This window comes from Metopolophium dirhodum, chromosome 1 (assembly GCF_019925205.1).
Source record: "Metopolophium dirhodum isolate CAU chromosome 1, ASM1992520v1, whole genome shotgun sequence".
Classification (NCBI taxonomy): Eukaryota; Metazoa; Arthropoda; class Insecta; order Hemiptera; family Aphididae; genus Metopolophium; species Metopolophium dirhodum.
The window spans coordinates 39,401,343-39,412,899 of record NC_083560.1 but is presented as its reverse complement, the minus strand read 5'-3'; the positions used below and the strand labels follow the sequence as shown (position 1 = coordinate 39,412,899).

General features: G+C 26.7%; 1 pseudogene; it reads left to right on the top strand.

Moving 5' to 3' along the window:
• Positions 1–449: 449 nt before the first annotated feature.
• On the top strand, positions 450–6,841 carry LOC132934615 (protein eiger-like; annotated as a pseudogene).
• The last annotated feature ends 4,716 nt before the right edge of the window (positions 6,842–11,557 follow it).

Below are 11,557 nucleotides of genomic sequence, written 5' to 3'. Positions count from 1 at the left end.
ATAATAGCAAATTTACTATAGAAGTTAGCAAATCATTATTGAGGCAGTTATAAGCATTATTTATTTGGGTGGGCCAAGTTCAGGTAACCCACCCACTTTGTCCGATCGTCTCCAAACAAACGCCGGTAGTTAGCAAATAGTCAGTGAAATAATAGCAAAATATTAATTATTATTTTTGCATGACTCTTTTATATTATTTTTAGATTATGATTCACGATAATATCCATAATAAAACACATATACTCATATACGATATTAGTTATTACTTATTAGGTGTAATTTTTAGTGTTTTATAAAATAGATACGTGTATGAGTATGAGTATGTGTAAACGTGTTGTGTTATTTTACCACCTCAATCCAAACTAGTGGTGAAGTGCTGAAGTCCCCAACAAATATTATTTGTGTTCCATAATCCTGTATAATATTAATATCTTAGTCTAACAATGATCTGTGTTTTTTTTTTTTAATTTTTTAATTTTTTAAATTTTTGTGTCTGTCATCACGGTTTGGGGCAGTAAAACTGCTTCGATTATCTTCAACAGTATTTTATTCGATGGGAAAGTGAATCTAGTTAGTGCATTCAGGAGGTCAAATTTTAAAATTCCCAATAGTTTTCATAAGGGGCGGGTAAAACAACATAAAAATTAAGGAAAAACGGGAATTTTTACGCAAAATCGATTTTGGTTTTAGGTGTAACTCTAAAACAAATTAACGTATATACATGCAATTTTCACTGGTCGTTTTTATTTGCATTTTCTATACACTATACATTAACAATTGCTTAATGTTTTCAAATGTATTATCATAATAATTCATAACACAAAATCAATACACCACCTCTATAGCGGCCAATAATTATTATAAAAAATAATTATAAATACTGAATATGTATTATATTATGTATAACTGATGCATAAATAATTACTACACGCTATGAAGTTGAGCAAACCATAAATCATAGTAGGTAATTCGATATTTCGATACATACCTATTGATAGTTTAACAAGTATATAATATAATATAACGTATTAACAAACCTACCTAACACCTAAATAAACAATTAATGTACATGTTAAAACTCCTATTAAATAGTAGTCGACTCAATGTGATAATTATTTTGAATAATAATACCGAAATCAATTATAAATCATTTAGAAGCAGCTGTATTAAACACACAAATGAAACTATTTACATTTCTATTGATAAAATTCCTACCAAAGTTTATTTAAAGATTAGATAAAAATGTTTACTTTACATATCCGGGTTCAAAAAACATTCGATGTTATAAGAGAAACATTATGGAAATCATTACAGAACAAGATTTGCTCTGCTACGTCCCAGAAGTATGTTAACCACCAACATACAAGTTACAAAGCTAAGTCCTCAAAACATGGACGTTGTAGGCAACGGATTCGCTCGAAATTACAAAATGTTGCCGTCTACCAAACAATTTCCAATACCTTCTATACCGATACAAATGATTGTTCTAATTTTTTCCGTTTTATTATGCATATTCAGTTGTCTCTTGACTGTTACGTTGTCCTACAAATGGCACGTGGACACTAATCAATCGATCAATCGACTTGTAGGTACAGTTGAGGATGCAATTCGTGATTTGAACACCTTCACTGACATAGTTAGATATGAACTTGTAGCTAAACATGTAAGCAATACATACAAAGATCAACATAAATCTAAAACTGGTGGCAACGACTATGAAGAAGTTGCAGAAGACTATGATGAAGGAGATCGATTTATGGGCAAAGACTTAATGGACAATAATTGGCCAGCAAATCAATATCATTCAAATGAATCAAATAAACCAAAAACCAGAGAACGGCGTAACGCAGTGATTGATGCAACAACTATAGTAAAAAATGAACTAAATAGGTAATATTTTTTATACACTTATGTTCGTATGCATAGTCAAGTATGTGTCACATAATACATTTTATACTATGCCTTATGTGAGTATGTGACATAAAAATTGACTATCATGCATATGGACATTAGGAATATTATTCCTTGTAGATAAACCTTTTTAATAGGATCTTATTGATATTCAACTAATATTAATAAAGTTTCTTTTTAGTAATAACACAATGAATGTAAATCATATGACCAGTCAACCTGTCATATAAGTCTGAATTTCTTATATGAAATTATTTTTTTTTAATACAATTATTTTATACATTAGCATTGATTTATTTAAGTTAGGTTATGTAGGAACAATAATCAATAGATCATGGATATATAAAAATTACAGCTAGGTCAGGCTAACATTACACACTCATTATATTAAGATAATTATTTACATTAGTTATATTTACCTAATAGATTAAAACGATTACTCAAAAGATAAAATATTTACTAACTAATTGAATTTAATTATAATTTTAATTTTTAATTAAAGCTCAAAAAATGGAAAGGCTGGTGTAGAAAGAATTCAAGAAAAAAATACAATGAAGACCTATAGACGACAAAAGTCTAAAAAAATTGGAGAATTGTACGAAGATTTTAAAGAAACTCCAGAAAATGCTGCAGCACATTTTATAAGCGATTCTTCAAAATATAGTACCAAAATACATCCACATTATAATGGTAATAATAATTTTTAAATAAAACATATAATTTAACTTAAGAGGAGATCGTACTTACATGTATAGTCTCCGTCTTACTAACGCATAATATATCAAAATATACACCAGTTCCAATTTTGTGTTGTTAGCTTAAATATTAGAGAGAATTAATACATTATCAAACAGTGGCGTAATTAGGAATTGGTTCTGGGGTGGGATATAAGTTTTTATAATCGTAGGCTATGCCCTCCACATCCTCCTTGTTCGTAAATTGTCATACATAAGATTATTATAAACTAAATGAGGTAAATGGTCAATGGTAATTCAAAAATAATAACGTAAACAATTAAATTCAATTAAATGTATGATTTATTGATTAATAAAGTCCATTTTTTCTTTTTCATTTTTTTTTTTGCTAAAATGTCTATTATGTCTTCAAGATTTCCTATTGCATCCCGATGCACTAACAATATTGTAGTCTATTCAAGCGTTCTTAATAACAATTTTAAATTTTAAGGTTATTATTTTTGTATATTTTAAGATTTTTACATGATTTTTATATAAATTGGAAAAACATTAACTATATACGGGTAAATAAATAAACAATCTAACTCTATATGAAAAAAAAAAATAATTACGTATGGAAATAATAATTGTTTTTCCAGATTAATGAAGTCAAAAATGATCAGCTCTATCTGTAAAACTTTTTTACTATCCTTTAAATTGTATATTATCATTTAGGCATAATAAATTTATATAAGAATTTATAGCAAATTTATTAAAAAAAAAAAATTTAATGCATGAAGTATTGTAGGATATAAAAGCATTTTATTCAGGGTATTTTAGAATTTTTTTATGGGCATTACAGTTATACTATAACAGTCATATTATGTAATTTACAAAAATTATAATTATTAACAATATTAACAGTTTTAATTTATTCTGTGTTTATACTAAGAAGGTTAAGACGGGTAAATTTTAGGCGGTTAAAAATGATATCAAAAGTCGTAAGTTATAAGTTTTTATCAGATACATCTTTTAACTGTGATAATAGATAACCATTGTCCATTATTTTTTATTTTAAATATTTTTTATTTTATATTTTATAGCAAACGCTTACAAAAATATTATATAAGTTATTAAAGTTATTAAAAAAAAAGCTCTGTGGGGATATATTCCCATATCCTCCAATAATTACGCCACTTTTATCAAACTTAAATGTAAGAACATTATCTGTATTCTCTTGTTGACTTTTTTACGATATTTTAATTTTCAAATTAGTTATGAGTATGTAAAATATTAATATTTTAAAATGCTCACGAATCACTTAAAAATTAAAACAAGAGAACACATGTGATGTATTTCTTACATTAAAGCTAACAACACAAAATTAAGAATCGCGGACATCCCCCCCCCCCCCGATATATTTTTATTGGGGCATTTCCCCCTCATTTCTAGTAAGTAGTTCAGTAGATCAAACATATACATTTATAATCTATTATATTAATAAAAATAATAATATTTTATAAATTTTATATTTTATTTAAAAAAAAAATTCAAATTAAATAATATATAATATTATATTATTAGTCAATAATTAACTTAAAGGGGAAAATGTCCACGTCAAAAATATATTGAGGGGGGGGAGGTGTTCTTCTAGACCGAAAACAATCGGCGGGAAAATGTCTTGAGGGAAAATGTCCATTTACCAAAATTAAAACTGCTGGACATACATTTTGGTATATTATGTGTTAGTAGGGTAGAGACAACATAATATTCGGGTATGACGTCATCTAAGGTAGTTGAATTAATATAATATTATCGGTGGTGGATCTAAAATTTTTGTTTTTTTTTTTTTGGGGGGGGGGGGGGGGTGAGAGCCAACATTTTTCACCATTATTTTGTAAGAACTGAAAAATTTAGGAATTGATGTTAGGTCTTCAAATAAAGTATAACTCAAATTTTTCCAACATAAAAAACTGATAAAGTATATTTAATTTCTAAAAACTTTTTTGAACAACTGGAATATTATAAAACAAAAAACTAAAAAACTAGAAAAAAACATTAAAATGTATTAAATTAGTTTATATATTATTGTAAAAAAAAAAATCTTTAAAATATCTTTCTGGAATAATAATATTGTTGTCTGATAATATATTTTTAGTTTCTACATTGATACTTTTAGAAAGAGTATTATTATCGTCATTAAATTTTCCTTTTTTTAAAAAAAGATTTAAAAATTAACACTGGCGTTTTTGTAACTTTATTATAAACAATATTACGAACGATACCACACATGATGGCACGATGTTACATTGGCACAATACATACACGAAATATAGGTTACTCGGCGTACTAAACACATTTATATTTTCAAATAATGTATTATAGGTAGTAAAAGTTGTCCTACACCAAACATAAAATACAGATAAGATTACAGTCATCATCATCGCTTTGTTCATATCATCATCGTATATCGATTTTTTAGTAATTAGTAATTACGGTGATCGGCCGTTCTTCACATTGACACTAGTGTATACGACGAAAACGGACGGTGCCGGAGCCAGTCTGAACGATGACTTATAATCATTATTTACTCATATTATTACAACTACGAATTTATAACTACCGAAGGGGGGGGGGGGCTTGAATCAACCACTGAATATCATTATATATTTACATTATTAATGAAGTATTCTTATTAATTTTAAAGCAATTAAAGAAAATAATTAAATTTGAATTTCATAGGAAATGGACGTTTGAAACACCCAGATGGTGATTTTAGAGACTGGACCCAACATCGTTGGGGTATAAATCTAAACAACTCAAATCATTTCATGATGAAAAATGGCAAAGTTGAAGTATTAAAACCAGGACTTTATTTTGTTTATGCTCAAGTAAGAACATGATCCATATTATTAAACTGGGTTACATACTTACATAGGAGGTACTTATGTATTTTAGGATAGCAATCATATATCAATAACAAAGGCAATATTTTTTTTTTTTTATATTAATTTCTAAAACAATTTTTTACTTCATTCCTTCTAAAAGTTATTTTCGATTTTCATTACAGAATTTATAACTAAATATTGAAAGGTCGGTTAAAATACTATCATAATATTAACATGTGGCTTGGCGCGGGGCGGAATGCGACTGAGAGTAAGTAAAACCCACAGCTTCTAGCTTCCGGATGGGTGACCACCCGGGTTCGTAGTAGTAAAAACCTTGCCACACATAAACGTCTTTGCTTACCGACCTACCGTAACAACCGTAATACAACACCCTACCGTACCGACCTTATCAACCATAGTTCATAATCCCCTACAACAGCTAATGGCCATAGGCACCGGGGCACCGGGGCACCGGGGTTAAGTTCAATAATAAAAAAAAAAATAATAATATTAAAATTATTAAGAATAATTTAGTTATTATAGATGAAACTATGAAATAACCGAATCATGACCAATTACCTAAGTATATTAATTATTTTTATTATAGATATACTATTCAGATAAACATGACATCAATGGATACTATATTATGAAAAATGATGAAAAAATACTTGGTTGTACTTCAACTCGACATCAAGATAATCAAGCATCAGATTCATGTTACACTGGAGGTCTTATATATTTCAATTCTAAAGATAACTTATCCATAAGAGGTTTAGATAGTGACAGATTTATAATTTTGGATCCTGTAAGGAGTTTTTTTGGGCTTTTTAGATTATCAAAAGATGGTAAGAAATAGATAAAAATATATATTTTGATTGATCAACAAATCATATTATAATAATGATACAAACAGTACAAAAATACTTTTTAAAATATAATAGAAACATAATTTGGTTATTTTAAACAATATTGGACGGATTGGTTGTATTACATTATTATTTATTACAATATGCACAGAAAATGTCTAAATCTCTCCTTATTTTAATTTGAACACATTAAAATGTAAAAGAACTATTACAACAAAATATGTTTCATAATAATTTAACAATTACTTGTATATAACAAAAATTAGTATGAAATAAATGTATTTGTGAGTTATTTACTTATTTGTATATAATTTGTATTTTTTATAAAAATGTTATTAATGAAACATTAAACAATAATATATACTACAAAATGAACGAACCTGAAATTTGGAATGGTGGATCCACTAAATTACAATGCAATAAGATAGGATTTTCCGATGTACGCTACATTTTAAAGAGGCAGTCAAACAGGGATATTGAGATTCGCGGTACAAATTGAACTTTTTTTTTGTTGTTTATTAATGGTAGCCATTGAATGTAGATTATACAATAAATATTATAAATTCGTATTTTTTTTTTTTAATATATAAATGGTTGACATTGATTACTTGGGCATGTTAGGTACCTACTTAAAAGCTTGCTACAAATTGTCACGCCTCGTAAAAGAATCTATATGTTAAAACCAAATGTATGAACTTATTAATCTCAAAAACAACTCAATTGAATTGAACGAAAATCTCAGAGATCGTTTTTAGAGATCTCAGAAACGTTTAGAGAGTAACTAGTTTAAACCACGTTAAAAAAAATAACCCAGTGCTAAATCCAATCTTGATTGTGACTTGCGGTTGCCCATATCTAGGTCAAATTATTTCACAAAGCTAGGCATACACTGTCGCCGTAAAAAAATAATATATTAATATCGTGAAAATGTATGAATTGAGACATACGTGAGTATACTGTATACATCCCTATATAGTATATAGGGTGCTTTCCATATTTTTCCTCGACCATCCCCGTCCAGAGCCGTCCTTAAAATATAATATTTAGGTACAATGCCCCAACTCCACTATAATTAGCGTATATAAACGTATACGCGTTACTACAAACTTAAAATGTATACCTACTAAGAATACAAGAATATTTAATTTAACGGATTTTTAAGTTATTACACAAAAACATCAGTTCTTATTTTTTTGATGAAGACGAATGCTAGTCGATAACGTAAGCTGAACCAAGATGGATTGTATATTGATACACTAGGGCCTTATTACAAGGCACACACATGCTAATGTATAATTTTTTTCCGTTAAAATATGCTGATACAACTAATACCTATATTGGTAATTATTATGTGTGGAAATATTCATTAGCCGGTAATATTCACAAGCATTAGATTTATATTAAATGTATATTGTATATTGTATAATATACTATGTATTATTTAAAAACATTAATACGTCAGCTAAGACCATTGGTCCAATATATTTTTAATTTGGCCTTTATTTCATATAATGTTATTATTTACTTCATAATATTATATTAAAACAAGTCTTATGAACGTATGCGTAGTCAATTTATTTGTCACATATTAAGAAATGTTAAACTACCAATGTCTTATGTGGCACACAATTTATTGATAATGCATACGGACATTAGGTTTAGCAGGGCTTGCAGACGTTAAATTAACGTTATGTTTATAAATTTATATTTGACAAAAAAACAAATGAAATTAGTAAACTTAATTATAACGGAAAGCGATAATCAAAAATAATTAAATACCGAAAAACAAAACATAACGATTAACAAAATATATTATGTATCATTAAACAAACATAACGCAAATCATAATTTATAGAATATCATTAAACAAAAAATAACACAAAACGAAATATTTTAAAATCTATTATTTAAAAGGTCTATTGGTTAGAAATTTTTATTTCATGTAAACAATCTAAGAATTGATTATATTATATTCTGTATCCGGGCCATTCTCTACCCGCATTGGTTATTACTTTTTATACTTCTTAAATTTAATAGGTTACCTATACACTATTTTAAATAACCATGATCGCAAAACTTGTATAACGTTGTAATTCTAAATGACGATAAACGCAAAAGTTTCCGTCCATTAAATATTCTTGGTTGTGTGTAAAAAAAGTGTGAGAAGAAAAAATTTAAAAAACAAACATAATAATACCAACACATTTCTCCTTGTAATGACAAATGAGATTGAATTGAATATAATTATGAATTTATGAACTGTTTAGGTATAATATTATACCTGCAGTTAATATACAGGTACTTGTTAAGATATGGGTAGGTACTCACAACAATTTTTGATTGTAATGAAAATATATTTTATATTTAAACGTGGAATGTAAATTACTATCCTAGATACAGTAGTAGGTATTTTGAGAACGTTTATTTAAATACATTAAAAATAATTCAATAAACATGTATTAAAAAAAAAAACTGAAATTTGATGAAAATATTTGTTTGAAACGTTTAAAACGGATGTTTTAAACATCAATAAAAAAAATATTTTTAAAACAATATTTTTAGTAAATTTTAAATTAAAATAAACTATGGATTTTTTCTACTTTACAGGTTACTTTTTTAAGATTATGAGTGGAACGATGAATGTATTGATTTTACAATGATGTGTGTTTTTGTTTTATTTTTTTATTTTTGTGTCTGTCATTACCTTTTAGGACAGTAAAAGTGCTTGGATTTTCTTCAACAGTAACTTTTCTGATAGGAAAGTGAATCTAGTTAGTACTTTGGGGGGGGAGGGGGTCATAAGTAAAAATTTCCCAGTAGTTTTCAAAAGCGACGTGAAAAACAAAAGAAAAATTAAGGAAAAACCGGAATTTTTACGCAAAAGTTTTTGAGAAAATTGATTTTGATTTTTGGTGTAACTCTAAAACAAATGACCATAGGGACATGCAATTTTGACTGAATGTTTATATTAGCATTTTCTATGCACCATAAAATTTTGAAAATATTTTGACTCTTTTTGAGCTGTTTACGGACATTCTCAGTTTTCAATTTTTTTATTCTATAAATATCAATAAAATTTTATTTGTTGGTTAAAAAAGCTTGAAAATTTAATAGAAGGCTCCTAGGCTATTGTTTCAAAGGCAGATGAAAAAAATTAAAAAACCTTAGTCACAGTTTTTATTTATAAGCATTTAAAGTTCAAATTTGACAAAATACGGAAAAATCACGAAAAATAGCAAATTATTTTGATGAGAATTCATAAAAATTTTTCTTTTTAAATCTAAGATGTAATATAAGATTACTCATAAGTTTCTCTACCTTTATCAAAAAAAAAATGTCTACAAGAAACTTAAATTAAATTTTTATGAGCGTCTGAAATTTATATTTTTACAACATTTGATATTCACTTGATTTCTCATGTAACAATTTTCTTATTTTATTGTAATTAAAAAACGTATGACTGTAGATACTCGAAAATTTCACTGAATGTTTATATTAGCATTTTCAATACACCATACAATTTTGAAAATATTTTGACTCTTTTTGAGCCTTTTACAGACATTGTCAGTTTTCAATTGTTTTAGTTTTTTTTTCTATAAATATCAATAACATTTTATTTGTTGGGTAAAAAAGCGTGAAAATTTAATATAAGGCTCCTGATATATCGTTCTAATAGCAGTTGAAAAATATTAAAAATACATAGGCACAATTTTTTTTTATAAGCATTTAAAGTTCAAATTTTGACAACATTTATCAAATTTATAATTTATAAATTATTTTGTAGTTAAAAATGTATAAAATGTTTAACTTTTATGGCTAAGGATTTAAAATTTAAAACAAGGCTCCGCGTAAATAGTTATATATCATAGGCTGACTGACCGTTTTCGCTCAGAATCGTTTTTCTTATACAATGATATTATATCATTGAATTCAAATTTAACACCATCCATTACAGTGACCCACTTGTAACCTACTGTACAGCAGAGCGACATCCACTTATCCACCTTTTTTTTTATTATTTTTTTTAATTTATATTTTTATTTAGAGTCTGTCATCACGGTTTGGGGCAGTAAGGAAAAGAGGGAATTTTACTCAAAATCGATTTTGATTTTAGGTGTAACTTTAAAACAAATTAACGTATATACTGTTTAGGAACATTTTCAGTTTCCAATTTTATTATTCTTTTGTTCTATGAATTTCAGTAAATCTTTATTTGTAGGGTAAAAAAGCTTGAAAATTTAATACAAGGCTCCTACTATATTGTTACAATGACAATTGAAAAATATTAAAAATCCTTATTCACAGTTTTTTTTTTATAAGCATTTAAAGTTCAAATCTTGACAATATATAGAAAAATCTCGAAAATTAGCAAATTATTTTGAGTTGAGAATTCATAAAAATTTTTCTTTTTTAATCTAAGATTTGAAAATGTAATACAAAATTATCCATAAGTTTGTCTTTTTTTATCGACCAAAAAATTGTTTACAATAAAGTCAAATTAAATTTTTGATGAGAGTTTGAAATTCATATTTTTACAACATTTGATATTCACTCGATTTCTCATGTAACGAATTTTGCTATTTTGTAGTTATCAAAAAAAGGAAAAACTGTAGAAGCATGAACATTTTACTAAATGATATATTTTCATTTGCTATACACCATACAATTTTGAAAATATTTTGATTCTTTTTGTGCTGTTTATGAACGTTGTCAGTTTTCAATTTTTATAGTTTTTTTTCTATAAATATCAATAAAATTTTGTTTGTTGGGTAAAAAAGCGTAAACAATTTAATGCAAGGCTCCTGATAAAATATTGTTACAATAGCTGTTGAAAAATACTAAAAATGTATATGCACAATTATTAGGCACAAATGCCTAATAATAATAGCACAATGACATGATGACTGATGAGGGATGCTACCTATAACCTATATATTGACAAACATATAGAACCCCTTAATTATCTTTAAAATTGACTATACATTTATACTTATACTTATAGTACCATATCATCATATCACTCATTGTTTCATTATCATTGTAATTTAAATAAACTGTTTATGTAACAAAATAAAACTCGCCGAGACAAATATTCTGGTCCTAAAGAACTCTCACAAAAGTTTTTGAAATAATTTTTAAATGTAACCTATTTGTGTTAAAATTCTAAACAGTAAACACTTATTTGAAAATAAATTAACAAACTTTTTTTTTAAGT